This window comes from Bubalus bubalis, chromosome 23 (genome assembly GCF_019923935.1).
Source record: "Bubalus bubalis isolate 160015118507 breed Murrah chromosome 23, NDDB_SH_1, whole genome shotgun sequence".
Lineage (NCBI taxonomy): Eukaryota > Metazoa > Chordata > Mammalia > Artiodactyla > Bovidae > Bubalus > Bubalus bubalis.
Genome location: NC_059179.1, coordinates 130,140 through 143,400, shown reverse-complemented (window position 1 = coordinate 143,400; position 13,261 = coordinate 130,140). Strand labels below are relative to the sequence as shown.

The window sequence follows — 13,261 nt, the reverse complement described above, 5'->3', positions numbered from 1 at the left end:
CCCATGGGCAGAGGAGCCTGGTAGGCTGAAGTCCATGGGGTCACTAAGAGTCAGACATGACTGAGCGACTTCACTTTCACTTTTCACTTTCATGCATTGGAGAAGGAAATGGCAACCCACTCCAGTGTTCTTGCATGGAGAACCCCTGGGACGCGGGAGCCTGGTGGGCTGCAGTCTACGGGGTCACACAGAGTCGGACACGACTGAAACTACTTAGCAGGAGTAGCAGCAGCAGCCTGGAGAAGGAAATGGCTACCCATTCCAGTATTCTTGCCTGGGAAATTCCATGGACAGAGGATCCTGGCAGGCTATAGTCTATGGGGTCCCAAAGAGTTGGACATGACTGAATGACTAATACACATACACACTCACTCACACACACGCTCATATGTACACACATATTCCGTTTCAGATTCTTCTTGCAGAATATTAAGTGTAGTTCCTTATGTTGTACAGTAGATCTCTGTTGGTTATTTTATATCTACTAGTGTGTATATGTTAATTCCAACATCCTAATTTATCCCTTCCCCTACCCTGCCTTCCCCTGTGGTCACCATAAGTTTGTTTTCTGTGTCTATGAGTCTCTTTCTGTTGTGTGAATAAGTTAACTTTAAATTCTACATATAAGCAGTATGATATAATACTTGTCTTTGTCTGACTTATATCACTTAGGGTGATAATGTCTAGGTCCGTCCCTGTTGCTGCAAATAGCATTATTTTATTCTTTTTTATGGCTTACTAGTTTTCCATTATATAAATATTCCACATCAGATGCAATTTTTAAGTGTAGTCAGATTTATGAATCTTTTATTTTAAGCCTTCTGGGTTTGTTGTAGTTTAGAGAGAAGCCTTTCCAGTTCTGAGCTTCTTGAAAAGTCTCTTGGTATTTCTTTTTGACTTTCATGGATTCATTATCCTCCATTAAATTTTTGAACCTTTGGGAATTTCTGCTTGTATAAAGTCTGAGGACTGAATTGAACCTTATTTATTCTTGTTGGAGACACACTTGGTGCAGTCTTTTCATTGTATAAACATACAAGTTAGTCTTTCATTTCAGAAGAAATCATGGACTGTCACTTTACTGAGTACCAGCTAAAAATCTCCTTTGATTCACTTAGGTTTATGATAATTGTGAAGAAGCCAAAGACCTGTTACATAAAAAGCACGTGCTGCAGGATGAAATTGCCAATGCTAAGACTGGAGATAGATGCACTGAAAAATCAGCATCGGGAAAAGGAAGAGAACTATTTGGAGGACATTGAAATTCTCAAAGTAAAGAATGATGATCTTCAAAAGGCAATAAGACTGAATCAGGAAACGTTAACAAAGACTATATCCCACTATACAGGCCAGCTTAATGCTCTGACAGCTGAGAATACAATGCTAAACTCTAAGCTGGAGAATGAAAAAGAAAGTAAACAAAGATTGGAAACGGAAGTGAAATCCTACCGTTCTAGACTGGCTGCTGCCTTACATGATCATGATCAAGATCAGACATCAAAAAGAGATCTGGAACTTGCCTTCCAGAGAGCAAGAGACGAGTGGTTATGCTTGCCGGACAAAATGAAGTACGATGTGGCTAATCTAAAAGATAACAACGAGACGCTTTCCCAGCAACTATCTACAGTGGAAAGTATTTTCAATAAGCTGAAAATCAAGCTGCATCACATGAGAGATGATCTTAGAAAAAAGACTTTGATGTTAGAACATGTCCAGAGAGATCTAAGCCAATCAGAGTGTCAAAAGCAGGAAATTGAACACATGTATCAGAATGAACAAGGCAAAGTGAATACATACCTTGGAAAGCAGGAATCCTTAGAGGAGAGATTATCTCAACTCCAGAGTGAAAGCATGTTGCTCCGACAGCAACTGTGTAATACACAAAACAGAGCCGACAGTAAAGAGAAGACAGTCATTAGCATCCAAGACCAGTTTCAGCAGATCGTCAGAAAACTTCAGGCCGAATATGAGAAACAAGGTCTGATTCTGGAGAAAAGAAACAAGGAGTTAATCAAGGAATGAAATCATTTAAAAGAGAGAATGTACTGGTATGAAAATGAGAAAGCAGAAGGAGAAGTGAGCATCCAGAAGGAGAAATAATTCTCAGACTTCCTGAAAGAAAATTCAAAGTAATTCTTGATTCTGGCTAAATTTTGAATCTAGTTGAATATAAAACATACACAGGCTTTGAATCTATGGTCTCTAAACCAGCCTAAAATCATACCTTGTATCTAGCAAATAAAAATTAGAGCGAAGAAATCCTTTACTTTGAGTAGGGACATCGTGTCATTTATGAAATGTTAAGAGATTTAGTTCTAAATTGATAACATAGACAGGTACTAGTAATTTACTCTTTATTAAGGTAATAATTTTAATCTTTATGTTACCACATTTCAGTATCATGACAAAGCAGATAAATGAAATGCTCAAACCTGAAATGAATATTTTGAAATGAAGCTTCAGTTACCTGGATTATCTTGATAGTCAATTCCAGGTTTCCCAGAGGCTGTATTTTATATATCGTATTTTGGCTTCAGTAGCTTGTCATAACTTTTTGTTATATTTGTTGGTACAATTTTATTTTTATTCATGTCAATTTGAGTTAATATGGGAAACATTTTAGCCTTGAATCATTTATTCCTAAAGCCTCTCAACTCTTCAAATGTATCTACTTATCATTAAATCATAATTTGGGACTCAGGTGGTAAGCTTTAGCAAAACTATTCTTGATTTAATCTTCCCACTGCTATTTATGATTTACTTAACATTTTTACAAACAATTTGCTCATAATTCTCATTTTACATATCAATTACTATCATTTGAATACAAGCTTGTCCTCTAAAAATGAAGGATGGCAGGATTCGTGAGCAGCAGGAATGGAGTGAGTCAGGGAGAGGGTTGTAGGAGGTGCGGTCTGGAGGCAGGTAGAGGCCAGGTTATCGAGGCTCCTTGACGGCCATGGGAGCAACCTACTTTTTTAAATTAGATTTTTCTTTTATATTGGAATATGGTTGATTTACAATTTTGTGTTAGTTTCAGACGTACAGCAAGTTAATTCAGTTATTTGTACACTATATGCATTATTTTTCAGTTCCTTTTCCCAGGTAGGTGACTACAGAATATTGAATAGAGTGATTAGCCAAGTGCAAAGGTGGGGAGGAGGGATAAATTAGGAGTTTGGGATTAATATAGACACACTACTAGATATAAAATAGATAAGCCACAAGGGAATGATCTCATTTTTTCTGCTGAGGTAGGAATCTATTGGAAAGATCTGAGCACTGGTTGGAAAATGTGAAGATATCTGAGTTAACCAAAGCTTCTAATAAAAATGAAAGGAAAAATGTTTGCACAATGCTTCCACAGTGTGGAATTTTCCATCACTTTTCCTACCCACACGCTCATTTCTTTCTGGACGTGAGGTGGTGACGCTCTGCAGATTTATTGGGAGGGGCAGGGCATGGACAGTGGGGCCACATCCCTTGTCTGAGTAACTTAATATCAGGAAGGCTGGAGGGTGGCCCCTTCTGTGTCTATAACCAGAGTCAGTGAGGAGGAAAAAGAAGGTGAGTTGCTGTCTGTGGTGATAGTTTTCAAAGTCCATATGTTGGAGTTATCTATTATTAACATAGTATAATACTAAAGTGATTTTATAAACTCAGTGACAGAGCATCTTATTAGGCAGTTGTGAGACAACTTCAACAAGATCGGAGGCTTCACTAAAAGTCATGTCATGTTATTGTGCTAGATAGAGTGCCTGATGAACTATGGAATGAGGTTTGTGACATTGTACAGGAGACAGGGATCAAGAATATCCCCATGGAAAAGAAATGCAAAAAAGCAAAATGGCTGTCTGGGGAGGTCTTACAAATAGCTGTGAAAAGAAGAGAAGTGAAAAGCAAAGAAGAAAAGGAAAGATATAAACATCTGAATGCAGAGTTCCAAAGAATAGCAAGAAGAGATAAGAAAGCCTTCTTCAGGGGTCAATGCAAAGAAATAGAGAAAAGCAACAGAATGGGAAAGACTAGGGATCTCTTCATGAAAATCAGAGATACTAAAGGAACGTTTCATGCAAAGATGAGCTTGATAAAGGACAGAAATGGTATGGACCTAACAGAAGCAGAAGATATTAAGAAGAGATGGCAAGAATACACAGAAGAACTGTACAAAAAGAAGACCTTCACGACCCAGATAATCACAATGGTGTGATCACTGACGTAGAGCCAGACATCCTGGAATGTGAAGTCAAGTGGGCCTTAGAAAGCATCACTATGAACAAAGCTAGTGGAGGTGATGGAATTCCAGTTGAGCTCTTCCAAATCCTGAAAGATGATGCTGTGAAAGTGCTGCACTCAATATGCTAGCAAATTTGGAAAACTCAGCAGTGGCCACAGGACTGGAAAAGGTCAGCTTTCATTCCAATCCCAAAGAAAGGCAATGCCAAAGAATGCTCAAACTACCGCACAATTGCACTCATCTCACATGCTATTAAAGTAATGCTCAAAATTCTCCAAGCCAGGCTTCAGCAATATGTGAACTGTGAACTTCCTGATGTTCAAGCTGGTTTTAGAAAAGGCAGAGGAACCAAAGATCAAATTGCCAACATCCGCTGGGTGATAGAAAAAGCAAGAGAGTTCCAGAAAAGCATATATTTCTGCTTTGTTGACTATGCCAAAGCCTTTGAGTGTGTGGATCACAATAAACTGGAAAATTCTGAAAGAGATGGAAATACCAGACCACCTGATCTGCCTCTTGAGAAATTTGTATGCAGGTGAGGAAGGAACAGTTAGAACTGGACATGGAACAATAGACTGGTTCCAAATAGGAAAAGGAGTTCGTCAAGGCTGTATATTGTCACCCTGTTTATTTAACTTATATGTAGAGTACATCATGAGAAACGCTGGACTAGAAGAAACACAAGCTGGAATCAAGATTGCCAGGAGAAATATCAATAACCTCAGATATGCAGATGACACCACTCTTATGGCAGAAAGTGAAGAGGAACTCAAAAGCCTCTTGATGAAAGTGAAAGTGGAGAGTGAAAAAGTTGGCTTAAAGCTCAACATTCAGAAAATGAAGATCATGGCATCCGGTCCCACCACTTCATGGGAAATAGATGGGGAAACAGTGGAAACAGTGTCAGACTTTATTTTTCTGGGCTCCAAAACCACTGCAGATGGTGACTGCAGCCATGAAATTAAAAGACACTTCCTCCTTGGAAGAAAAGTTATGACCAACCTAGATAGCGTATTCGAAAGCAGAGACATTATTTTGCCAACAAAGGTTCATCTAGTCAAGGTTATGGTTTTTCCTGTGGTCATGTATGGATGACCCCAATGGTGTATGGATGTGAGAGTTGGACTGTGAAGAAGGCTGAGCACTGGAGAATTGATGCTTTTCAACTGTGGTGTTGGAGAAGACTCTTGAGAGTCCCTTGGACTGCAAGGAGATCCAACCAGTCCATTGTGAAGGAGATCAGTCCTGGGATTTCTTTGGAAGGAATGATGCTAAAGCTGAAGCTCCAGTACTTTGGCCACCTCATGTGAAGTGTTGACTCATTGGAAAAGACTCTGATGCTAGGAGGGATTGGAGGCAAGAGGAGAAGGGGACGACAGAGGATGAGATAGCTGGATGGCATCACTGACTCGATGGACATGAATCTGGGTGAACTCCGGGAGTTGGTGATGGACAGGGAGGTCTGGCGTGCTGCGATTCATGGGGTCTCAAAGAGTCGGACATGACTGAGCAACTGATCAGATCAGAAGCTGAGGCACAGGATTTGAAGAACAATTGCAAACTACTACAACTACGTCTACTCGCAAGTCAGGTATTTATGAAATTGAACGTGTTAACAGTTAATATGTAGGATAAAGTGTTTTAGGACACTCATTTTCCTGGTCAGCTTTCTTCTGTATTTTTGTTGCAAGTAACTTACTACAATTTTCTTATCTTTATAATGCACTCGTTCCTTAAACTCCAACTTTCATCCTACCATTTGCATTATATTATTTTTCCTTATATTATTTGCCCTTAGGAAAGTTGAGAATTGTGCCTCATTATTCACACAAGTTGAGAGCTTTTTTTTCTTTGAAACAATACTTTTTAAAGTGATAGCTGTATTATCATGATGAAGGAAGCCAGATTAAAATCAGAGGATAATATTAATTTAATGGAACATTCAGAAAATTATCATTTCTCATCTTTCCTTTTGTGAATGGCTGTAGAGTTCTGTATATATTTATTTCATGGATTTCAGAATAACTTGTGCAGAAAGGGTATTATACAAACCAGTTGAAGTTTAGGCATTGCCTTCTTTCCTTTTCATTTTAAGGATATTGTAAAAGCATGGAGTTACTCAGATGGTGTAGAATATGTACATCCAAACTAGAGAATTAAGAAGATTATCTGGATCCTGCCATTGGATTTTTTTAAAAGCTATTGAAGTATAATTGACGTATCATAGAATTCACCCATGCAACATGTGTATGTAGTTCAGTAGCTCTTAGTCTAGAAAGGTGTAACTGGTGACTACAGTCAATTTTAGACCATTCGCATCACCCCCTAAAAGAAACCCTGCATCCCTTAGCCACCACCCGTGGCCTCCCATCTCCCTCAGCCCCAGGCAAACCCCAGTCTAATATCTGTCTCTGTAGACATGCCTGTCCTCCGTGTTTTATATAAATGGAATCATGCAGTATGCTCCTTTGGGATTTGCTTTGCTCATTTGATGTCGTGTTTTCACAGTTCATCCATGTGATAACAAGTATCAGTTCTTCCATTTCTGTTGGTTGTCAACAGTAAGCTAAGCCATGTATCCATCATCACTTGATGGAGCTTTGGGTTGTTTCCGCTTATTAATAATGCTGTTGTGAACATTGATTTCCATGATTCTGTGTGTACATGTTTTTATTTCCCTGTGGTTGGATCTTATCCTCAAAATTAGCTGGCTGATTTCACCTTTTCTTGACCCTTGCTCAGACTGTCCTTTCTGTCTTTAGTTTATTTTCCTCTTGGGTAGTCCTTCATTATTTCAGACCTGGCGTCCAGTCTCTCCTCCTTCATGGAGCTTTTGTGACTCTCCAGCTCTTTGAGCCTTTTCACATCAGCGCTTGTTACCTAGTATTTGAGGAACAGTTTAACCCCTAATTTTACACTGTTGACATTTCTTCCATGAGGGGGAATCTTGGCTAAGTATACATTGGTGTAACGGAATATTCATTGATATGCACAGCACTTGTCTTGCATAAATGGACAGTAACAAAGAATTACAAGAATGAGGCATTTTTTGTTGTTGTTGTTGTTCAGAAAAGTGAGTGGATCATCTCTGTAAACTGTTAGGAAATGGGATTTCTTTAACTTTGCAAATAATTTTCTTGGGAATGCAATTCAAATTAGCAAAGTCTTTGTACTTCAGAAAAAGGCTCATGGGATTAGAATCCATATTTACAAGATTTATTAATTAGAGTCTTATTCTCACAGTCTTCTTTTGGGAGGGACTTAGCCCTAGATAACTCAATAAAGTATCCCTCAAACTTCTTTAAAATCCTGGGACATTAAGATGTGAGGAGGAGTAAGAGACATTCTACTAAGAGGTGACTTGTAGTCATTTTATGAAGAAAGATAGAAAAACATTATTATAGAACAATAAAACAGTGTAAAGTCAAGTGCAATTGTTGTTTGAAAAAGATGACAGTGAAGAACATATTTTGTGACTCTTGGTGGTTTGAATTTCTTTCTTGATTCTCTGAGTAATCTCTGGTCCTACATTCTACAATACAGATACCATTGTATTTATTTGATCCTGGGTTTGAGTTAGGCTGTGCTCAGTCCACTTTCTTCACTAGCAAACAGTATCTTTTTATTCTTGAAGACTGCTGATTTTCCAGCAGAGCTGGAAACTGCATCTTCAAAATGTCTGCACCTGGATGCAAAAAATCAAGTTTTTCAACATGAGTTATTATCTATGAAACTAATGAAAAAGAAAGTTTAAAAACTAGGGAAGAAGAAAAAGAAGTTGGAGCAAGAAGTAGTGAACCTCAGAAGTCAGAAATGAATATGATAGAACACAGTCAAGTAGAGCAATATCAACAGGAGACTGAAGAAAGAGTGAGACAGGATCTCGTAGAGAAATGAAAAAAAGTTAACCTATTTTTGTAGGTTAATTTGTTGATCTGTCATATGCTTGTATTCACTTTCACTGTACATTACATTTTGGATCTATACAGCTTAACGTGTTTCCTCTACCTCCCTTAGAGCAGTTAGTTTTGTAGATTTCTGGAAGGAAGGGAGGCGCTTGTTTTTCCTTTAAATACTTCAGTTTCCATCACAGTTGTCACTAAATTGATCTTTCAGAATGATTCTCACTACAGAATCCTTTTACTTATAAGACCAATTGGTAAAAAACAAGATCATTAGTAAGAAAAGAAAATATTGTGGTTTAAAACTGGTACCATCCTCTTGAATTATTCTTAAGTCGTCTTGCTCAATTTTTAAAATTTAAGTTGATCCTCTTATTATTTGAATTATCAGATTATATAAGTACTACTATAACAGTGATTCCACTTTAATTTTATAATTCAGATTTAATTCACTTCACATTATTGATAATTGTTTTAAACTTTTACTCTTTTTTTTTTTTCCACCCTTGAAATTGCTCTCTGAATCACTGACTCAAAACTAAAGGGAACAAGTATAATTTTCCAGGTTAATGGTTATTTTTAAAATGTTATCTTTTTCAATTTGCCTTAGACACAAGCTGAATTTCAACAGATGGAACTCAGAATTAAAGACTTGGAATCTGAACTCTCCAAAATGAAAAGTTTGCAAGAAGATTCTAATAAAGCAGAGTTGGAAAAATATAAGCAACTCTACCTATGAGAATGTGAAGTTAGGAAGTCATTGGAAGATAAACTAGAAAAGTAAGTCAAAACACAGAATCACAGAAACTAAATTTAGTTCATTAATTTGTCTCTAAAGCCTAATTTTTATAGAGTGGGGTACATGAGATTAGTAGGAAGTGAAAACTAACTACACGGTCACTGCTAAGGGGGCGCCTTAAGACAAACTATTAGTACTGTATCAAGTTTTTCCACACTATGTAAAGGCATACTTATGAAATAGGGGGAAATTAACACATGGGTTAAAGGCAGGGTAAATCACAAAGTGGCTAAAAGTAATATAGTGACCTGACTGAGGGGTCTGGAGAATGAAAAGAGCAGATCCCACCTGCAGTGCCTAGTCCAAGTTTCCCCAACTATCTGAAAGCAGAGCACTCCTATGAAGCCTTTCATAAGCCAAGGCAGCATAAAGCAAAGAAGCAGGTACCCAAGGACACATTCTGCTAGTTGATACATAAAATGAATATGCACAAGTGAAGCACAGGTGCTCCCAGACAGGACTTAGGGCTGTGGCGACTTGATGCTGAGATGTGGGGTGTGGTTTCCAGGGAAGGCGCTCAGTGGGGCCAGTCTCCCTGCTTGGGGAGTGTGATGCCTCTCGCTGTAAAACCGTACACTGAACACTGTTTAGAGATTTGGCTTTTTAAATGAGACCAGAAATTGTCTTCAGGTTTTTTTTTTTTTTCTTCTCTATCATCAAAAACAGGTACTGACCTAGGCCCTTCGTAGAAGTGAAGTAACATAAAATGAACTTTGGAAAAGCAGGGGATACTTGTAATTGATCCTGGCGCTGTTTTAGCTCTTTTCAGCCTCACCCTTTGACTTTTTCATCCTCCCTTGAGATTGTGGCTCTAAGTGATACCTCAGAGCCAAAAGCTTAATTTCTCCGAGGTCATGAGTGAAACATGTATTCAAAAATGGTGAAAGCAAATGCTTGAAAGTGGCTTTGTGGGATGGGGTGTTTCTTCATTCCTGAACTGTTTCCTGGAGGCAGGTGTGTCCCAGAGGGCAGCAGATGTCAGCGTGAGGCCACCTCCCTTTCTCTCTGATGCCCTTTCTTTCCTCTCCCAACTGTGATTTGTGACTTGAGGAGCCCTAGACACATGTGTACTTCTTTAGAAGAAGGTTACAACTATCATTATTTACAGGAGGTCTGCTCTGTTTTTTCAGTGTTCAAACAGTTTATTAGGAATTCCATTTACTATATGGCAACTTTAAAAATGCAGATAATTTAGGGAAACATGAGTAAAGTTGGTGTTTTCCATCTTCCCCAGGACTCATGAGAGGCTGGCAGTGATCAGCAACAAACTTGAGGTGAAGAAAGAGCACAACAGATCTTTACTCAGCCCTCTTAGCACGAGGCCAGTCCTGGAGTCCCCTTGTGATGTTAATTTCAGTAATCCTTTAGTGCTCAATGGAAATCTTACTCCAAGAGCAAACATAGGCTTTTCTACCTCAATTCCATGCGCTTTGAATAATAGCATGGAGACTTACTTGACCAAGGTTAGTTCTATTATCTTTTGTTCATTGGGCTTCAGATTTCTGATATGAATGATCCTTGTTTTTAATTTGGTGAACTTCTGAGTTGTTTATTTGACTTATGCACAGTAAGTAAAATCTGTCATTAACTGTGCTTATCAAGGAGACATGTAATGATTTTTTTTTTGTCCTAGATTTCTGTTTTTAAGAGATACTTTTTAAATTTCTTGAAAAGCTGCATTGAAATTCTACTTTAGAAATGAAATCTTATTGCCTAGTAACTGAAAGTATACTTTAAGATGTTTGACTTACTTTCTAATTGATTTCACTTTAGCAGTGGTTCATAATCATTTCCACGTTTTGCTGTACCCACCACAGTTTATCTACTCCTAAGCATAAGTGACAATGGCAACCCACTCCAATACTTTTGCCAGGAAAATCCCATGGACAGAGGAGCCTGGTAGGCTGCAGTCCATGGGGTCGTGAAGAGTCGGACATGACTGAGTGACTTCACTTTCACTTTTCATTTTCATGCATTGGAGAAGGAAATTGCAACCCACTCAAGTGTTCTTGCCTGGAGAATCCCAGGGATGGGGGACCCTGGTGGGGCTGCAGTCTATGGGGTCGCACAGAGTCGGACATGACTAAAGTGACTTAGCAACAGCAAACATAAGTGAATCACTGGCATCTAAACACTAACCACATATGGATGTGTTTTTATTTGAAAGAATCCTATATAAATCCTTTTTATGAATTAAACAAACTTGTAATACTAAATCAGAAGATTAGTTTCTAGTTTTAGGTTAACATTTTTTGTTATTTTCTTGTACAAGAGTATGAGAATTTTGATTTAAATTTCTAAAAACTATCTTGCTGAGCAGTTGTAGAATGTTTCTAAATTTGTAGTTAATGAAAACATTTAAAAATTATAAATGAAGCTCACTTTATCTCTATCTTGACATCATCTGGATGAACGGTATGGGAGTCTTGAAATTGCAATCAGTTTTCACTGTGTAATCATTGTGGTTAAAATATCCATTTCAATCTGTGCACACGGGTTTATCATTTTGATAGTGTTTCTGTGATGTTGGTGATGCAGAGACAAGTAGCCCTTGTTAAATGCAGTCTCAAATTGTTTTCTCATTTGACATCTTGCCGTCATAGAAGAGCAACCTAAAGTTTCGTCAACAGCACTGCGGCTATGTTGGGTCTTAGTACTTGAGAGCCGTGAAACTGGAGGATGTGCTTTAGGTGTGCAGTGACAGCGGGCCTCTGAAAACTTCCTCCCAAGTCAGACACTTCCCCATGCAGGCCTAAGTGGAGGAAGCAAATGCTTGACCCTCATCCCAGACACAGGCTGCCTACTGCAGACCCAAGTTCACAGTGCTGTGTGCTGGGGTCCAGCCCCGGCTGATCCAGGGTATTCAAAGGAGAGACGGCTTCAGCGACCTATTTATTTATTTATTTATCAAGATATAAAGAGTAATAGAATGAGGATAGCTCAGTAGGAAAATTTAGTGGAGAAAAGAAGCTGAGTAGCTTGGTTTATGCGGAAAATCAGTATAACCCGTGACACCAGGTTAGCTCTGACCACGGAGGCCGCAGGCTCCCTCTCGAATAGCGAAAAGTGCCCCACCTTAGACACCTTCTCAAGTGGTCTTCGAAGCCCAGGCAAATAAATGGTCGCAGAGGATATCCGCGCTCCAGATGGACACTCATCTGAAAATTGAGGGGAAGAATGACATTAGGAGACTAAGCGTTGGCAATCAAGGCCCGTAGCTTTATTTTCAACAGGGGTTTTTATACCCTAAGTTACACATAGAGGATAATGGGGATGCAAAGTCAGCAGCCTTTGATCCTTATCAAAAACCAGGGTTTCTTTCCTGCAAATGTATCGTATACAAATGGTTTAGGTGATTTACATCATCTTCTAGCCAGAAGACCTATTAACATTTTATGACTCTTGACAAAGACTTATCAACCGTAAGACTTATTTTCTCTAAGAGTAATTATTTTAAGGTTTGGCCCCATCTTTCGAAGATAAAATTGCATTCCTATAGGGCAGATGTGTAATGGGATTACAACAAAGGAAAGAATTTATTACCTTAAGGGTCTAAAGTTAGTAACACCAAGGCCACTACTTATTTCTTCTACATACCAACTATATTAATTAATACACATTCAAGGATACAATTCAGGGGATGTGGAAACTTGGCAACAAGCATTGGTTCATCAATGAAATCTTTTACTAGTTTTATTCTGACAGTTTCTAACTCTCTGAGAGGCTCTAAGCTATTTGAATATCTTAAGCTTCCCGTGCCTCTCGAGGCTCGGAGACTGTAAACAATTGTATGCATTGCTGTAGGAGTCCGGGTAAACTTGTCAGGCGAGTTAGAGAGCCATCTGACGTGTTTGGATTTAAACACTCCTAATTGCCCAGGAACTTTATTAATTGGAGCTGTAAGTTAGCTCTTTGACAGAGAGAGTGAGATGGTGGTGGGGGACAGCCCCCAGTAAAGTCAGAGGTGAGAGCACAAAGCAATAAAGTAGGCAGACTCTGGTTTTGGGGGGTAGATGCTCAAGAATATCCGGGAGGACTCCCGAGGCTCGATCCCGCCTTTGTGTATGCCCAGCCTCCTTCCTCATGACCTTTGTCACGAGTGGAATGTCTCTCGCCGGCTCCCGGCATCTCCCCTTTTTTATTTCTTAAAACAGCCAGATGTAGCTCAGTCGCGAGCCTCTGAATACTCTGCCGAAGAATCCTGACAATACAAGGAAGAATGATTATGAGAAGCAGAATTAAAGCAGCCACCGCAGCATAGCTAAAGACATTAGACAGAATATTCTTTCCTGAGATGTAGTTAGGGAAAGTATGGAAGAAATC

At 38.9% G+C, this 13,261-nt stretch overlaps 1 pseudogene; it reads left to right on the top strand.

The window, feature by feature from the left end:
• LOC102402385 overlaps nt 1-13,261 on the top strand; it is an 84,686-nt pseudogene that overhangs the window by 66,733 nt on the left and 4,692 nt on the right.